Below are 19,089 nucleotides of genomic sequence, written 5' to 3' on the forward strand. Positions count from 1 at the left end.
CGCAACACCTTTCACCAGGAATACAGCATAGACTAGTTCATAACCGCTTCATAGCATAATAACCATTTCGAAGACAGATATGATAGTAGGTTTCCACCCATTAGTGATGGCGAATATCAGTTTGTGGAGCTTTTTGCAACATTGACGGCAGTCGTCACTACTCAGAGATGTACGAAGGAAAATCATCTTTACTATTTCAAATAATAACATATTGTAATATGTTATAATTTGAAACATTTTGGATTAAAACCTCTTTTCAGTATATATATTTAGTGCTGGTTTTTAGCCAGCCGACTACGTAAGTAAATTATGAATCAAGTATTCTTACAATGCATTTTACAGTCGAGGCGGTATAAGGCGCATGAGCTAAACGCGAATGCGCTAAGAGAGACGAGAGTGTAACAAGTAATGTACTCGTACCATACGTGTTTCATACGACGATTTTCATTACACTCACGAGGAAAAAAACAGGATAAGCTTTTAAATACGTTCTCAGAAAATAACTGACCATTTTTCCACTGTATGAAAGTTTCTTAGGCCGCTCTCTTGATTTTGGTAGAAACAGGTTATTCACTCGCGAGTAAATTCTACTATTGGTCTACTTTCCAATTTAAACTGGATTTTTCCAATTATTAACAATAGACCAAAAAGCGAAAATACTAACTCAGCCGTCAACTTTTGTTTTCAAATTAAGATTTCTTGTATACTTATCGGCTATCGTTTGAATGCATGCATTCATGTATTTTCGACGACCACCCTGGCGTACTGGTTAGTGCTATGGTTTTATTTGAAGGTCCCGGGTTCGATACCCGGCAGGGGCAATTTGGAAATTTATAATTTCTGCATTTGCTGTTCTGGTGGATGGCTTCGATAATGGCTTATTACCACCCTAACGACAAAAACGTGCCCCAAAGCGATTTAGCTAAGCTTAGGGTTTAATTTAACTGGCATGTAACTAAAAGGTTAGAACGCTACCATCTTAGACTGAATCATCACTTACTACCACGTGAAATTTCAGTCATGGTCAAAGGCTTACTTGTAGTGGAAGAAAAAAAACTAGCTTGGAATATGTTACTGGACACTTGACTGGAATGTATCCCTATTAAAGTAGGTACGTGTAAAAACTTTTATACGATTGTTATACGATATCTGCTACTAAAGATGCAGACACTGACGATGCCTCAAACCTCAATGGTAGAAAGGCGAGGACGGAACAAAGTTCGAATAGATCCTAAACTGGTTTCAGAGTTTTCACAACGTGTACACGATGATGATCTTGTTTTTTTTATTTAACTAGTTCATAACTTAGCGTATTTCTTACCTTTTTGCTGAATATATGCGATCACTGCGTGCTATGAATGATACTCCGTAAATTTTTGCCCTGAAAAGAAAAGGGTCAATTATTACTAGGTAAAATTTCTAAAGCGGTTAGATTGCTTGAAATGAAGTAAGGTGTATAGTTTTAACACAAATAAAGAAGGGCCAAGAGGACCCCTTGTTCCTATATATTAATATAGTGATTCATTTCCTGACTCCGAGTTCCTATCTACTGAAAATCCCATAAAAGAAAAACAGATGAAAAGGCCCATATAATTATTATAATACATAATCCTTTTAAAGGACCGTCCTAGGAATTAGACCCAGGGTCTCGTAATCTGTAGTCGAACATTCTTGCCACTAGATTAACGTGGTAAAAATGACTATTCACTTGACTTAAAAATATACAAGTCCTCTTTTGAAAATGGTTAAAAAATGAAAACTAACGTAACAAATAATTTTAAAAGTGAAACAGTTTGCTTTAATGAAATTCACTCCTTCAACATTATCAAAAACAAAGAAAACAATCTAAAACTTTTAATATTTTCACCTCATTTTTAATGAAACATTCGGTCGGGGACTAAAAACTTTATTACCACTTTCATAGCACTCCTAATTTCACTTTTAGAAAATCAACTGCAGCTATTTTCACAAAATTTACTCTTGCGGAATGCCTAAAGCCGCAGAGCATTTGGAAATTCTACCCCAAAATAATCGCTCTCGGTAATTCCACTGAACAAAGTAGCTACATAGAACTACAAAGTGCAATGAAAACCTAAATTGCGGTACTTACTCAGCGTAGATTTTATTCCCTTAAATATAGTTAAGAAAAGTTAAACTGATACATTTCAGTTCGTTCATTTGATTAAAGATTAAGAAAATTGTATAGACACGTAAATCACATGCCCTTTACGTCTAAAGCATCAACTAAACCATTCCTACTAATAGATTTAATGCCAAGGTAAATAAATTAAGGTGACTTTCGTACGTAGATTTCATTTCCACATTTAAGTTAATCTATTTCGACATAATTTGAACAAATAAATTGATTACAGACGTAAATCACGTCGCCATTAAGTGACGTTCTAGTAATATTTAATTGCTTAAAATGCACATTACTCAACAAGGCCACAACGCGTGGGGGGAATCAAACTCTTTCATAACGAAAGGGAAGCTGAAGACCTGACTATAAGGCTATCACTGCATAAATAAAATCAAATCCTACATTAATTCAGTTATTACTTAATTTTGGTAAGGAGGATACAAACACACCATTACCTAGGCGCAACATGGCAATCTAAATGGTGGTGCTATCAAAGCGATGGACGGGATCAGGTAATCAAATAAATTCTAAATTCAAAATTCAAAATTCATTTATTTCAAGTAGGCCTAATATAAGCACTTTTGAAACGTCAAGTCTGTCTGTGTGTAGTGACTCTACCACCGGTTCGGAAGGCAGATTCTACCGAGAAGAAGCCGGCAAGAAACTCAGCAATTGCTCTTTTCCAATATCAACAATTTACATTTTACATTTTAAAATTCATTTTTCTATCTTGTGAGAGATGAAAGCGGAGCCGGATGCTTCCAAGCAACCTTGTCATTAAGAAATTCATCAATTATATAATAACCTCGCTGTAATAAATGTGTTTTAACACATTCTTTAAACTTATGCATTGGTAGGTCCAAAATTACCTTAGGAATCATATTATAAAAGCGTATACTCAAATATTTTCACGGAGGGATTCTAGTGATTTAAGTTTATATATTGACCGTACAGCTCTTTTCTGCAATATTAATATAGTTTCAATATCACCAGCTTTGCCCCATAATAATATCCCGTAAGACATAACACTATGAAAGTACGCAAAGTAAACAAGTCTTGTTGTTTCTTAGCAAGGCAGCCGAGCTTAGTTTACCTGCTAGTGTATCTATATGGGTACCCCACTGAAGCTTACAATCTAAGGTCATGCCCAGAAAAACTGTGTAATCTTCCATTTTTTGTGATTCTCCATTCATTATTATATTTTTATTAACTTTCTTTACATTTGGTAAAATAAAATATTACTCGTATAATCGAAACGAAATACAGTATTACTAGTATAATCTTTAATGACCAGCTCCATCAAGCGTAATACAATTTCAAGTTTCAACTCCGTCATGAATAATGTGGATTATATCAATTAAGTTTACAAATTAATATCGCTTATCGAATTTAATAATTAAGTATCGCGAATCATCTCATAATTCACCACGCCAAATGGGAATACATTAATATATTATTATAATTAACATGATACTCTCCGCAGCGGTGTGCGCCATTTCTATAAACACCTTTAATGCAAAATTTAATTTAATTTCGTAAAGTAATCATAATCTCGTGTGCAATTAATAAACAAGACAGAACCGTAGATTCAGCCTTGCGGGAGGTTTGTTGATGCACAATATGTAGTTCATATAAATATTAAGGAAGTAAAGAGTTGCACTATTTTTTTTAAATTGCCGTCTATTAAATGTCTTACAAAAGGCGCGCAATTGTATATTATGCTAAATAATTCCGAATGATGAGACTGTCGCTTGAGTTAATGATTCTGGGAATTCTTACATAATCAAAATAATTAAAGAAAACAGAATTTTCCACCATTTTATTTAAAGTAGCATAGTGCAAGCGGCGTTAAATTATGCAGGAAAGTACCTCCTAATAAATCAATATTGGAAATTACCAACACTAAACACACGTTCCAGTGAAATACTGTCTGATAATATTATGTAAACATGAGCATCGAAATAATAACGTTATTTTTCTCAAAATCTTTTAAAACTAGCATAGGAAAAGTTGCGTTTTTATATCCACTAAAGTCATACATTTTCAGTACAAAACACACGTTACAGTGGAATAGTATGTAAAAGTGTGTACCAAATGGATGACAATCCCTCTTTTCGAAGACACTTACGTCGCCCATGTAAATTGAAAAAACTAGCATAACGTAAGCTTCGTTAAATGTTGCAGGAAAGTATCTCCCAATAAAACACTCAAAGAAAACAAACATTTCCAGTACAAAAACACACGTTACAGTGTAATATTGTCTCACATATTATGTAAACGTGTGTACGTAGCTCGTCGGAATGTACGTGATCTCACGCCTCATGGGATTTATTGCTAAGTCGGAAAAAATATTGCCTACATTACCGTAGGCGCAGTGCGTATGTTACGCTCGCTGTCAGATACGCTTACTTAATGCGAACAAATATTAGAGTGTCTTCATCTTTTAACAATCCCCTTTGTGGCTTATCCATTATCATTGGCAATAATAATAATGGTTCTCGGCACTAAATACATTATTTTCGTCAACAGTAATAACTGCTACCTCTTAAAACTCACAAGACGTACCAACTTCGACAACTGGTAAAGGAACTTTAGCTACTTTATACTCAACCTCTTCCATCATCTCCTAGCTCTAGTGTTATAATGCTTAAAAGAAGAAGTATTTTTTGAAACTATTTACCGAGGCAAGATAATAGATGGCATGGCATGGCAAATGCAACAAAAATGAGATTTATTACTATAATTATAATTTATAATGATTTTCTGCTACATTCTTTTCTGCAACATATATGGCATATTATACCCCATACCAAACAATAAAAAGTCACGAAGTTTATTTTTACATTGTTGATGCTCTACTCGTAGATCTAAAATTATAATTCTTTTTTAAGGAGCGTCAATGTATGTCGTACAAAACTGTAATTTAAAAGTAATAGGAACTGCCTTTAGCAATGATAGTATAAATTGGAAGTGCCAGTTTAATAGTAAATACTCTGTCTTCGCAAAACTAAGGATGTTATTTCTGAACCAAGAATGTCAACAATAATTCCTTTAAACGATGGCGTTAAGCCCCTTTTTTGTAAAATATTTGAAATAAAAAGTTATAAATGATCTGACACTAATAAAGGCACCTGGCAAGCAAAACATCATATCAGCGATTAGCAGCGTCGTGTGAAGAGTGCCCAACAGTTTCGGGTCACGATACCACAGTAGGCATATAGGTAATGTAGGTCAAGTGGAAAGCGTCGATAAAAAACGGCCCGCGGTCAAGAGTCTATTCCCACTTGTCCGTGCAAGATGGGATTGTATGATTGGGAAGTGACAGGTAAGGCAGTTTCACTTGACGGCATTTCTACGCAGTAAATAAAACAAAGTAGCTATCTATAGTCACAGGCTTTAGTATTAGTAGAGCTTTTTGTGACAGAGCTTGTCCGGGGAAGTACTACCACTATGCTTATTGCCATTAAGGAGAATTGTTGCAAATGCAACTTGTTTTTGAAACTTTCAAAAGTTTTAGCAGCTTGCTCCCAAGCGACCTTAAACGATAAATCTCGCATTAAAATATTCTCGAAATTTCGGCGGATTAAGATTTAATGCTTTGGATTGATAAACAAAAACTATATTAAAATTTTTATTATTATAAGAACTAAAAGATAGGTAATTGATTGGGCTGTTGCCAGGTTTATCATCTTATAACCATCATAGAAAATGTATGTACATCCGCCATTTTACGCTTAATACCGGTCTAAGATCTTACTACGACAACCAATAAATGATTGGTTGGCGTAGAACAGTTTTATAAACTGATAGCTTTGGCGGACGGGTGAAAATAATATACGTGTAAATTTTATCGCTTGTCAGGTGACCCTACTAGGATCCTACTACAGGAGTGGAATATTAATATCTAAGCTTGACGTTGATTAGAGAACACAACTACTTTACGAACAGCAGCGATAATGCGATTTTGGTAGATAAATGTGGTTCGACCCCAAAGCACCTATGTTTTGCTTTGTAAGCCTATTACGTTACGGTCAGCGAGGGGTCGTAAATATGTTAACTAGTGGACGGCGGCTAAGTGCTGGTTTGACGCACCAGTTTCTTTTAGTTTGGTGTTGCTTACCACGATATATTACGGCATCTATGTACTTTAGAAAAAGTTAAGATGCCCTTAGATATTTCACTCGCTTTAAGAAAATAGTGAGAGGATTTTAAAATATTTTATATTGTTTATTTTCCACTACAAGTTGACCTTGTCATTTCATCTGGTAGTTAGTGATGTTGCAGTCTAAGTTGGTAGCGGGCTAGCCTGTTCGGGAGTATGGAAGTCACATCCGGTGCGATGTCGCTTAGAAACTGATTAGGGGAATCAGTTTCTAAGCGACATCGCACATTCCCCTAATCAGTTTCTAAGCGACATCGCACCGGAACATTAATTCGCTTAGCGGCACTACTTTGGCGGCTGGTTATAAATTCCCAAGTTTCCACTGCCGGGAATCGAACCCGGAACCCGGAGGCTTAAATTCACAGCGCTCACCGTTAAGCCAGGTAGGTCGTCCAAACCTATTTTGGAAATCGGTTAAAAAAAATTATCGTTTAGCTAACGTTTTTCACGCTGCTAGATTAACTGTTAACAGGTTCCACTCGGCAAAGGTCGTTAGTGAAAGTGTGTGATGGGCTTTCGTTTCGCGCTCTCCGCGCACCTATGTGTCCCCAGCTAAAGGTCAGCAGCCGGACTGAGGTATGCGAAACATGTGACCTTATACTTATAAAAATTTACATATATTTCTAGAGTTTATCTATTAACTAAGCCTTTTTTTGCAAGACTACGGCAAAGAACTTTATCCAACAGTTTATTAAAAAAAATATATAAATGGCGGGCAAACTGGCAAGCGAGTCACCACTCATATTTAGGATCGTAGTAGGGTGCAGAATAATAAGACTTTAACCTAAAGTAATCAAAACCGATTTTGATCACCACTGGAACCACCCACGAGTTGCCGGCTTTTGAGGAATTTGTTTCTAATAACTTCAAATCGTAGTTTTGAGAAGCCACATCAGATGGGAGTCTGATTAAAAATTTGCGAGTAGCCGTATACCAGGCATCTGGATGGTGGGGACCAAAAATGGATTCTACGGCCTTAGCGGTGTAAATCAAAATAACTTAAGAACACTCTCTGTTTTTAGCATACAAGTCAATGATTAGGGTTTGTCTAAAAGCCGAAAGTCAAAGTCCCCATTCTGTATCCGGTCGAATGGAAGCAGTTGGGTATTTACGTGCCCCAATAAGGTATGAGCATTAGATGCTCTAAGTGAGACCAAACTTGTGCTTTATGGAGCTGGAATCTATGCTTGCTATGAATGTATGTAACCTAACCGTACACCTTAGCGTAGGTTTATTTTGATTAATGAGGAGTCATTGGTTTCTTCTTAACGCAAAATACAATATAAAGGATACAATATAACTGTCAGTTTCTAAGCGGAAGTCGTTCAAATACAGAGAACCTTTAGTAGGTATAATTTTCAATATTGCGTATTCATAACGTTCATTTTTAAACAAAACCTTATCGGTATTTGCGATTGTGCGTTGTAAATAGGCACAACATATCCTTAGAATACTCCTGTATCGGAGCAAAACTTACGTATTCTTGGGGATATGAATGTGTAGTAAGTAGTGTTACGTATAAAAATAAAAATTATACACTTCATCATACCAATAATTGGGTACAGCAGAACCGACAAATGGAAAAGTCCCAGTCACGTCACCATGATGTGAGCAACCAGATGTGTTTGCTAAATGAAAGTAAAAGTAAATACTATACGATGATTAGAAAACAAGTGTTATTTATACCGTCTGAGTTCAAGCGTGAATCTTTGTTCACATTTCACATTAGAAAGATGGTACCTACAGGTGTAAAGGTACACATTGTGATCGTGACCGAGACGTGCGACGCGCGACCCCGTCCTAAGAAACCAAGCAAGGAGACTTGGCAGAGTAATTTGTATACTATGTCATTTGGACGTCACATTGGGTCACTTCCACCACCTAAAAAGTATTTGTAGTACTCAATTTTTTATAATCTATATACGGTTTAGCTAAATGTTATCTATAGAGAAAAAAGATCGATTATTCGGGTTCATATCATATCAACCCATTAACGGCTTAATGCAGAGAGAAAAGGGGACCCTGATCATTATTTAGGTTAAGTACCTATGTTTTTTTTTTTTAAATAGTAATTATTTTTACTGATATAAGTGAAGTGTAAGTAACTTAAATAAAAAAATATGTTTTTTATGCTGAACACGGCGCGTCCTAGAAATGATCGCAAAATACAAAAAAAAATACAAATTGCAAAGTCGCACAGATCACGGTTCTCCTCTTAGAGTGACAAGAGTTTAGGCCATAGTCCACCTCGTTGGCCAAATAAAGATTGGTATTCTTCATACCCCTTTGAGAATGTTATGGAGAATTCTCAGGCATACTGGTTTCTTCCTGATGTTTTCCTTCACCACATAGCTCCGAAAAGAAAAAGATGCGTGCCACCATAGAGGGGACCCAAGTAGGTCCCTTCGAAAGTGTGGAAGCCACTAGGATAAAACGATTTGCAATGTCGCATATTGAAATCGAATCCAGTCGTGTTACGCTCTTTAAAGTGCTGACCACGGGACAAATCGCATCGGGGAGTTCACATTCATTTGTTCCAGTTAGTTACAAGATGCTTTGCCGGTTGCACCGCACCAATTGTTTCCGGCACGTAACAACAAGTTGCAAGCTCAAAACGTTATTAAATGGCACCATTTCAGATGAACGAAAACACAACATATTAGCATTCGCACACGCAACAATGGACCTTACGCAACACCAAACAATAATTTTCGCCGAACAAAAGGTGGTGCGCGCCGCGGCAGTGAATGAATTCATCATAATTCGACCGCAATGAGAACATCCAGCCTGTTCGCCATCTGATTATCCAATTGATGATCATTGCGGATATAAATGTGTGCGTGCCAAATAAATACGAAATACTTATCAACGCTTATTTTATTCACACTAGGCATTAACATATCTCGGGTAAATCAATCTGAGTTCATCGGTTGATGGACTTTCGTAAGTAACTTGACTAAGGTAAGCGTAGCTTGCTAGACCCCGGCTAGGTAGACCGACCACATCAAATGAGTCGCAGGGAGCCGCTGGACCCAAGGACAACACCGTATTATTTGGAACTCCCTACAGAAGATCTATGTTCAGCAGTCATTCTCTCATTGGTGGACATCATGACTATGATGTTTAAGCTTTTGTATTTATTTAATTAACTACTATTACACAACACACAACAACTATTATTACAATTACTACTGGAATAAACTATAAAGACGTATTTGTAGCTTTTTAATCACACATGGATTCGCGTAAAGCAGAATCTCGAATGATGCTAATCTTTTATCAACTATGATACCTCACGTCTCATCACGTCCCATAGTAAAACTTTCCAAATTACTGCCAGTCACTTGAGTAACAAGCAATATAGAAAATTTGCCACTCTGTCATTATTCTCAAAGCTAACATCTCTGGAAATATTTCAAAACATAGCGGTGTCTCTTAGACACGTAAACGGAAGTTGATGAAACGTATACGGAAAATTAAAATGATAAAAACGTTTTTAAGATACTTTATAGTACATTACTAATTAAAAGTATCTACTATGCAGCTTCTTTCGGGTATTATAGAGAAGCCGATCCCAAAACCTAGCCAAGCGTGATCAGTTGGCTAGATTTCGTAGGTAAGAAGCTTGATACCTTTTTGCCGGAAAGTTACATAGCTTTCAGGCATTCCTTTGAAGCATCATCCCAGCACTATTAAAACCCTTCGCAAAGCGGCCAAACATTTCCAAACAAGTAGCCTTTACTCTCGGCTACACATATTACGTTTTCATTTTAAATACAGAACTTTAACAAATGGCTTACAAACTTGTTGCTTACTTGTAAAACTCAAATTAGGATCTCTTTTGTAAGTTATACATTTTATAATTCTCATTAGCACTCGGGTAAGCTCTTGGAAAGTTTGGAACGATCTTTTGTATTTAACCGAGATATTACACTTCAGAGGCTGTTACGGTAATTGTATTGTAAACAAGTTACGTGTTTAAGTAAAATAAATAAAAATATTTTAGTTCAGACTGACAGTACAGACTTAGCAATTAGATTAATATAATTAATAACAATTTAATTTATAAAAAAAACTGATGAAAAAAATGTAATTGAATTACATTGTTACCAAGGTCATGTCATCAAAATCAAATCAAATAACGATATAGGTTAGTTATTCTAAACTTTTCCACTATCTGATTTCTGCGTTTTATATATTGAAGTTAAGTTGTATGGCGATTGCTGTTCAAAGTTACAATCAGATAAGATATTGGGTCTACATAGGGGGTACAACAGCTTATTTTCAGATATCTTTTTGATTATTGCTTTATTATCTTTACATATACCTGCTTAAAAATAAAATGACCGCATGAGAAATATTTTTTGTTGGCCTGATATGAGGGTGGTCTGAAAAGAAATTTGAGTCTGAAAAAACCCAAAAGAACAGCCGAAAAGTTTAAGATACCAATAATATATGTCACTTCAAATTGCATACAATAGATTGCGTTCTATAGGAGGTAAAAGTCGGGTCGTAGTACACCAAGATGGCCCAATGCAGATTGTGGTACGGACAAGCCTTTGAGAACATTATGAATTACTCTAAGGCGTGCAGGTTTCCGCACGATGTTTGAATATTAAGCTTAATTTGCCAAGTCATCGCGGTCTATACGACGAGAACAATTATTTAAAAACTTCATCCAATCCAATTTCCAAAGACTCCATTAGATACCATTGCATTGCATTGGTTAAAAATAATATACAGTTACTTATTGCGTAAATTTACACAATCAAAATTATAGAAATTATAAAATAACCTATTTGATAGTTCCTCCAAAGTCTACTTAATTTGAATCTCGAAAATGTGCCACAAAACGGGAAAGAATTCGGAGTAGGGATAAGTATATATAAAAAATGCACTGAGTTGAGAACCTCTGCTTATTTTGGCAGTCAGCTAAAATACCAATCACCAATAAAGTGCGTTCAATAGAAGTCAACGACCGTATCCAATAAAGGCGAGATTATAGTAATGTGTCTTATCAAACGACCTCCAGTAACGGTTCCATTTAACAGGTTCTCAATGTGGCGTGTGTCAGTGGCCGTTTAGGACTGATTACGTAATCTAGTGGAGATATTTTCTAAATTCGATAAACAGTGATGGCAATTTGGCTGTATTAAAATCTGCACCATATTTTTTTTATCGTCAAACATCGACAGCGCTTTTAATCTATCTGTAAAAAGATATAAGCGCCTGTAATCAAAATAATAGTTGAACTTTTATTACCAAAGTCATAAAGAATAATATTAATAATAATTTGTGCACGTAAAAATTTGGAAACAGTTGATCTATTTAAGTATCCATCCGAATATTTAATTCTGCTGCATGAAATGATTTATATCGGCGCCTTACCGCGCCGCTGGTAGTCGATATAGGATGCTTTTTCCAAAATACTAATTATTTAATTTTACCGATGAATATCAGATATAGGTCAGAGTTCGTTATCTACCTAATACGGCCAAAAAGCATGAAATAAAATACTGACAAAATTGACTGATGTTAAATTAAGCAATAAGCAGGAATAAGTTGTACCCAGAAGTTATTTTATAATATGAAGAGAGCATATTGTCTACGTTTTCAAATCAGGAAAAGAGTTATTACCCACATTGCTCTACATTATCGACATCGATCTACGTGTAGAAAAAAATATATATATTCTAATTTACAACTGCTCAAAGTTGAAGAATGAAGCTACCTTCTTCAAACCTTCATTAAATAAAATAAATAAATAATCACTATAATCAACTCTTATTTGACAGCTTATAAAGCATTTAAATATATAATCAATTTAAATAAAAAAGGTATATCTAGTCGAGTTCAGAATATTAATTCAAAATTCGTATAGTTACCGTCATGACAGGTTGTGGCGTGCCCCGAGGCACAGCTCTGGCACCGCCCACATAACAACTTTGAATACAAACAACAAACATACTCCGATCAATACAAACAAAATATTCTAAAAGAATTTGAATGTTCGTAATAACTGAAATTAGAAACAAAGGAAACATGTCATGTTTATATTTTCTTTCAACTCACCTCTAGAAGGCTTTAAGATTGCTTATCGATTTCTTACGCAAAAAATAACATTAATCAATTGGAGACAAAACTAAAATGACTCTAATAGGTTGCCACTGTGGCAAACTAAGCAAGATATTCACTAATCATGCATGATAAAATTTAGTATTTTAGCTAATTATTCGACTTGAACACATCCACCTGATGGATGGAAAGTAGTTATGTAGCGCGTGCAGAAAAATTATTTACGTTTATTTTATATAAAAAATGTCACAGTCAAGAAACGCAAAACCCCGGAAAGTCGTTTAAAAAGAAGCTTGAAAGAAGACGATGAAGTATCAACGATAAAGGGATGAAAATTCTCCCGGTATCTTGCGTTACGAGAGATATTAGTTATGCGCATACTTTTTTTTATACAAATTGTAGTCAAGTTACAAGAATTCCCTAATTCAATATGGTTTTAAAAGTAACGATTCAGCTCTTCAACTATATAGTTTAAGGTTGTTAATTTGGACCGGTTTTTTTTATATACCTAATACAATAACAATAACAAAAAAAACGTGTGGTGTCCTGGAACACCAGATAGGCACGAAGTTCCTTATTACATTAATGATCATTTCATGCTCCAGTCGATATAAAAAAAAAAAATATCATTAGTACTAATACTGATGGTTCCAATTTTGACCATCAGACGATGTAATAATCGAACGATATGTTATTAATAGCAAACTACTAAATAATAATAGCGATCGTCAGATTATAAACTGTATAGCGAACACACATCAACTAAACATAACAATCTTACCCATGGCCTTTTCGTTACGGACGTATTTTGCCGGCTAGAGTACCCCTCCGCATCGTCTGATAACAAACCTTGTTCCAAAAACACATTTGAAATCATCCAAAGGAAAGACTTCAATACTACTGCGTCAACATCAACTACTTAACCTAGGTAGATACACAAAATTCAAATAGTGATTTCGACATTCCACGGAATTTTGCCACTTGTGTTTAGCGGATCGAAAAGTCTCGTTTAATGTTTAATGCCGTCTGCCCTAATCGAGAATCTTCCAAAACTGGATATTCCGTTGCGAGGCCTAATTCACATTTTGGAGCTGGTTTTCCCATAGTTTTGAATTTAGCTTTGAAATGAATATAATGAAATAATCAAATAAGTTCATCAATTTGACAGATTCTCTTTAGAAAATTGTCAAAATAAAAGTTTTGTTTCTCAGTGTGGGATTAATTGGCTTCTGAATTCAGGCTAGCAGTTCAATATTAAAAAATATCTCGAGATTATAAAAGGGTAGGGGCAGCACACAATCTAGAAGGATGATAAAAGTCCTTTTTATGAGTATTTACCGGCCCAGATAGTGGATTTTGCAACTCCCTACTAAATACCAACGTCGGGCAGTGTACGTAAATCGGTTGACGTGATGATGAAGATGATGAATGTAATCAATAGTCCCTTAGGCCACAACTTGAAGTCACAGATTATTTAAATTCAATAAAATTATTCTTAAAATATTATCAGTCATAACATGCACCAGCCATAATAGGAAGCTATAAAGGTTGTAAATGCGATTTATTACGACTCCAATAGCACTGGATAGTGCCGCGGTCATTGGCACTGACCTTGTAGAGAAGCCTTAAGCGTAACATTGATTATAACACCCAGTCGGGTGGGTAATTTAATTACATCATTTGATATACCAATGCAGTATTCCTAGAGCTAATAAATCCATGATGTAATATAAATTCGACAGTCAATTTTATTTTAGAGCTAACATTATTTTAAGTAAGTGAAGCTCAATTCTGTTTTCAAATATAAATTTTAATTAAACGTATTTACAATATATTTCAACTTAGTGAGTTATGCGTCAATTTATAAAATATTTTACGCAAATTAAGAAATAAGTAAGTATGAAAGAATTTTATGCTAGTTAGAAAAATAAACAGAGCAAATACATATAATTCGCTCTGTTTCTTTTCCTCTTACTGAAATAGTACCTAGAATCAAAAAACATATCTATTTCGTACATTTTGAAGGAATTGGTAACAATGAAGTTTGAAATGCTTGTTTTGAATGAAACATTACCAAAACTTTAAACGAAACGAATTCTTGCAATGAACTCAAGTATGTGGCCCTGCGACGAACAAGGAGTGGTAAGTCAATTCGTACAAATATTGTATAATGCGAACAAATATTTCTAGTATTATGTATTTTTACTTAGTGTGAAACCATACAAATACAGAATAAGCCAGTTGACTTAAAAAAAAATCTTATGATAAATAATGCAGTTTAGCTCTGCGCTATAAGAGAGATATTGCATAAAACTGTCTTTTTCACTCTCTTTAAATTTATGATAAGTATATTAAGGATGTTTTTTTTAAAAATTACATTGAACCCTCAGATCCAACTGACCCTAGTTTAAAGCAAAATGTATGTAATAACCTACTCACTTATTAATCATTTACCCAATTAGATGAATGAATGAATGAATGATTTTTGAATGAATGATTTATTTATATTAAGATATTGGAATTATTACGTAAGAATAAAACTCTGAAGAAATACCAGTATGTAGGTACACAGCTACACTATACTCGAGTAGTGTACCTTTGTAAAGGCTTAATATATTTTAGACGGACGCAAGTATGGCCTGGTGCATATAATAATTTAATATTGCTTAGGTACCTACTATATCATTTCAGCATCATCATACTCAGTTTATTAACGTCCCACTGCTGGGCTCAGGCCGTCTCCTCTCACAATACAAAAGTGTTTTAGAGCATAAACCACCACGCCGCTGCTATGCTGGTTGGTGGGCTGTAATGTTTACTAAATTATTTCATATAAATTATTTGGTATATTAATCTTTTTAATTACATAATGTTAGTCTACAGCTGGTCTATTTTTCAACAGATACTGTTTCTGAAGCCATTTGGAGTCGCATTCATGCTATTATTCTTCTAAAAGTGCAATTGAAACTATATTCCCATAGATTATTTCAACTGTTAGATTAACGAATTGAGTAAACCTATGTGGTATATAACCTATGTGGTATGGCTCAGAATCGTGGAACTTGGAACTCCCTACAAAAGACCTATGTCCAGCAGTGGACGTCTATCGGTTGATGTGATGATGATGATGATGATGATGATGTGGTATATAACTTTTAGTCGAAAGATAAAAACTATCTGCAATTCAATGCGAACAAAAAGGAAAGAGAGTTGCTCGCATATAAATTTCTCCATTCGCATATGAAAGGATTGGGAACAAAACGTTCGATATATTATGCGAAGAGAGGGGTAAACCGTAAAATAAAGCTAGAACATTGTTCTGTATAAATTGTTATTTTAGGACTTCTTATTAAAGCAACAATAGCTTGACTTCATAAAGGCAGTGTGTGCTTATCAAAATTATTAGAAATACCTACTTGTAAAGATAAAAAAAGGTTTATTGTTAAGAGCCTATTGTAACAATGAATCTCAAACTTAACATACCTCTATTCAAATAGGCCTATTTAAAGACACTTTTGTTAACGTAGCTATGCAATCATTTTACTTAATCTACCATTGATCCGTGTATTTTTGACCTTTCACCGTAGCAATGCAAACAATTTTCCAACTTCTAACTTATCAACAGTTCACTAAGCATGAATAAATAAACAGTTGTCAGATTGCCTGACATTTTACTGTTTAAGCTTTCGAACGCAATACCTTTTTAAAAATGGACTCCGTTTCTGAGATAAACTTTTGCTTTATAATATATGTAAAGATAAAAGTTTTTAATGGAAACCAAATTTGGCTAGTAATACGATGTCGTGCCTTCCCTAAAAAGATCAATTTTCTCAGATCCATCATAGACGGAATTTGATAAATAGAAAATTATTCAATAATTAAGTATAGATCAATACTTAACAGTTTAAGTATCAATTTAAAATTATTGAATAATTTGTGAATGTAAATTATAAACAATGTCTTACTGCTCAGATCTCGTAAATTGCCTAATATAATTTTACTTAATATAATAATAAAATTTTCACAAGATTGGATTTACTGCTAAGCGGTTTAATGATAACAATTTTGTAACCATCCGGAGTTTGAACCCATTTTCGGGATACCAAGTATCCTATGTCCGTATTGTGCAAAATTCCATTAAACAAACACGCAGACAAACTTTCGAAATCAATGTTGATTTATGTTGATAGATGAAAACCTACTACGGTTTAAACTAACCTGTAATACATTTTACTCCCTATCACAATTTAAAGCTTATAATTTAATATAAGATTTATAGTATACTAAGCGTACCCAGCCCGCTTCGCCGGGCTAGTTTTTGCTTTATTTTATTTAATCAATAAACTTACATCATTAAATTTTTAATAAAAGCTGTATTTGACAGTTTTACAGTTCAAAAATAGGAGTGTTTCGATCGTCACCAAACTTTAAAGGATTACTCGCCAGGTCAATCCGGAGATTCCCTGAAAGTTTCATTGAAATCGGTCCAGCCGTTTCGAAGCCTATACGGAACATACCCACACACTTTCTCTTTTATATATATACTTATAGAAGATTGCGCTTGTTGTGATATGACAGCGTAATGGTTGTTTTTAGGATAAAAAAAGTTTATTATTTTGAAACAAGAGTGTCAAACATAACAAAATAATATCACCCAGCACTCGCATTTTTATATAAAAATATGTATTCAATTTATTCAATTAAAAAAATATGCTTAATTAGCTAACCGAACCAGCTAGCTAGCTGAGGGGTATTATGTAAATTTTTTACACATTAATCTTTTTAAATACATTCGTACATTGTCATCTGATACCGGAGCACCGTCTGAAAATAAAGATTTTGAATCACACGAATCCAACAAATTTGTAAGACACTAATATTATGTAGCCTACAGTTGAGTCGAATAAGGCTAAATACTAAATTTGTGACAAAGAGATATACATTATATACAAACGTAAAACTTACAGCTCTTCTTTCAAACTTTCAATTAAAACGAATACAAACATTCTATTCCTAGCATACACACACAGAGCACACAATTATAGCCATCCCAATTAAATTATGAGAAATAATAATAATTCCATGTCGCAATTAAACTTTGACAAAGTGCACACGTATTTTCTTTTAAACTATCCACAACCTGCAATCACAAATGAACCTTATTACAATCAACACCCTAGTATTATTCAATGCAAGTTTATTTTTGCCTTTATTGTTTGAAGTATTGACGTTCACGTTGTACACATACTAAGTGCTTTTCAAGAACAATACACTATCCAGTGTGAATGGTCAAGCACTCTAACGGTGCGATCGCGGTCAAAGTCGGAGATTCCACATATTCTGCGGTCATAACGGTGCACGTTTTTGTTAGAACTCGTATAAGTAGAAAGTGCCTCGTCTGGTTGCATTTTACTTCGAATGTGACTTAAGGTCACAGCATACGTAACGGGAATATTTTACACTTTTTCTATTCGTATCACTATACTGTTTACGCGCGAATGCCCACAGATGGGCAAAAGCCTACTTACTCTCTATAGAAGAGAAAACATTAAAGGGTTTTTTTTTATTTCACTACAAGTAAGCTCTTGTGCAGAGTTGAGATGATGCAATCTAAGATGGTACCGGATGAGCCCCCTACGCTCTTTTACCCAATACTCTCGTGTTATGCCTGTTTTCATGTTTTTACACTATTATCATATCATGCTAACCTTAATTAACAGGACTCTTTGACAGAAAAAACACCAATACCTTACAACTTTTGCTTTAACTAGGACCTCATGGACCGTAGGAGAACATTGTAACTGCGAGACCAATAATGCAGTTAGGTACGATAACACGGTACGGTTTTATTTAAACAACTCTGTACTTAGTATACCGTGTCTGAAAAGAGCACTAAGATCATACTAATGCATATCTGGTCAAATTGTTTCTTTCCTCATATAAATTTTACACTTAAAATCATAATGTTCCTTATTTTAAACTTAGAAGGTTCTGACAAACGGACAAACAGAAAGACAGACAGAGGGACCACAGTACGAATTCTCACGGACCTTCAAGTTTCCCGTACATGTTTTATCCCGTTACGTGTGCTACGACCTTAAACCAGCGGAAACCGCAGATGAGCTTTATAATCGTAAAGGCGTAACTGAATCTAACGCGATGTTGAAACTAGGTACATGTTTTGCTAATCACGTTTTTATTAATAAAAAAGTGATTAGCAAAACTACTTTTTTGCTAGCTGTGAATAAATATGCTTATGCAAAAACTGTCGTTTGCTTTGGTAGGTAATGTCATTATTAAAATGTATTTCGGAGATTGTATACCCTTTAATTTAGTTAGCCTTTTGTAAGCAATTCCAGATCTGGCATTTTCATATATTATTTACGATGTGTTTACTAATTCTATTATATTATGTGTTTAATTATGTGTTTTGTATAAAGACGAGTTCGTGGTAAGTTGTTGAAAAAATTATTGAATCGAATAGCAGATTAGATGTATCCAGAATTCTTTAAATAAGGCCATTTTTAAACCAGCGTCCCAGTCGACTTTAAAACAATTTAAATTAGGGTACACCGAATCATGGTTGCCTGGTATCTAAGATCTTTATCTGATCTTTGGCATTAACTGTTTACAACCATTCCGACATTGACGTCAAAGTCTAACTTGATAATGGTAGAAAAACACAACATTTTTCTTTTCATTGGTTTTCTTC

General features: G+C 34.6%; 1 protein-coding gene across 3 annotated transcripts in view; it reads right to left on the minus strand.

Annotated features, from left to right (window-relative positions):
• The window catches only part of LOC120628727 (putative polypeptide N-acetylgalactosaminyltransferase 9), a 197,864-nt gene that overhangs the window by 142,727 nt on the left and 36,048 nt on the right, over positions 1-19,089 (minus strand). For all 3 annotated transcript variants that reach the window (XM_039897308.1, XM_039897307.1, XM_039897306.1), the window contains exon 2: positions 1,322-1,381. The gene's annotated coding sequence lies outside the window, so the exon portion shown is untranslated. The remainder of the gene's footprint in view (positions 1-1,321; positions 1,382-19,089) is intronic.

This window comes from Pararge aegeria, chromosome 13 (genome assembly GCF_905163445.1).
Source record: "Pararge aegeria chromosome 13, ilParAegt1.1, whole genome shotgun sequence".
Lineage (NCBI taxonomy): Eukaryota > Metazoa > Arthropoda > Insecta > Lepidoptera > Nymphalidae > Pararge > Pararge aegeria.